The sequence below is a fragment of the Carlito syrichta genome, unplaced genomic scaffold (genome assembly GCF_000164805.1).
Source record: "Carlito syrichta isolate Samal-C Ts95f unplaced genomic scaffold, Tarsius_syrichta-2.0.1 Scaffold311675, whole genome shotgun sequence".
NCBI classification, from domain to species: Eukaryota; Metazoa; Chordata; class Mammalia; order Primates; family Tarsiidae; genus Carlito; species Carlito syrichta.
Window position 1 is genome coordinate 281,959 of NW_007255771.1, and position 928 is coordinate 282,886.

The 928-nt window shown below is 46.0% G+C and overlaps 1 protein-coding gene across 1 annotated transcript in view; it reads right to left on the bottom strand.

The window, feature by feature from the left end:
• Positions 1 to 503, bottom strand: part of SLC23A2 (solute carrier family 23 member 2) — a 130,800-nt gene extending 130,297 nt beyond the window's left edge. The window contains exon 1 of the mRNA XM_008068919.1: positions 478 to 503. The gene's annotated coding sequence lies outside the window, so the exon portion shown is untranslated. The remainder of the gene's footprint in view (positions 1 to 477) is intronic.
• Between the last annotated feature and the right edge of the window lie 425 nt (positions 504 to 928).

Consider the following 928-nt stretch of genomic DNA (forward strand, 5'->3'; position numbering starts at 1 on the left):
GGCTAATCTTGAACACCTGGCCTCAAGTGATCCTCCTGCCTCGGCCTCTAAGTGCTGGGATTACAGGTATGCACCCCCTTGTCCGGCCAAAAAAGACATTTTAAATGAATGGCTGCCTACTTTAATCAAACTGTAATAATGTATACTATTCTCTGAAAAAATGCAGACTGCACATACATTTAGTATAATTCCACTTTTAATAAAAGGATAATGATATAGTACATATTTCTGTACATAGAAATGAGCTGGCAAAGATACACATCAAGGTGCTTTGAAGTGATGGGGGTGAGAAGTATGAGAGATTGTTTGACTTTCCCAATTTACTTTACACAATTCTAATAAGCTAGAATTACTTTCCAACAAGCAAATGCTACTTTTCTAATCTAAAAAATATTAATTTTAAAAAGTTTCCATAGCCGGGCTCGGTGGCTCAGCCTGTAATCCTGTGCCTTTGGGAGGCTGAGGTGAGTGGATTGCCTGAGCCCGCGGGTTCGAGACCTGCCTGGGCAAGCGAGACCTCATCTCTCCAATAAATCAAAAAATAAGCCGGGCGTGGTAGCGCATGCCTATAATTCTGGCTACTTGGAAGGCTGAGGCAGAAGGATCGCCGGAGCCCAGCAGGTCAAGGCTGCGGTGACCGGGAGCGGCCACTGCACTCCCGTCTGGGCGACAGAGTGAGACTCCAAATCAAAAAAAAAAATTAGCCGGGGGTGGTAGCACACACCTGCAGTTCCACTACTTGGAAGGCTGAGGCGGAAGGATCGCCGGAGCCCAGCAGGTCGAGGCTGCCGTGGCCGGGAGCAGCCACTGCACTCCAGGCTGGGTGACAGAGTGAGACTCCAACTCAAAAAAAAAAAAAAGTTTCATGAGGGTAAAACTGCAAATCAACAGAATGCCATTTTACTACAAACCACTGAGAAATTTTGAA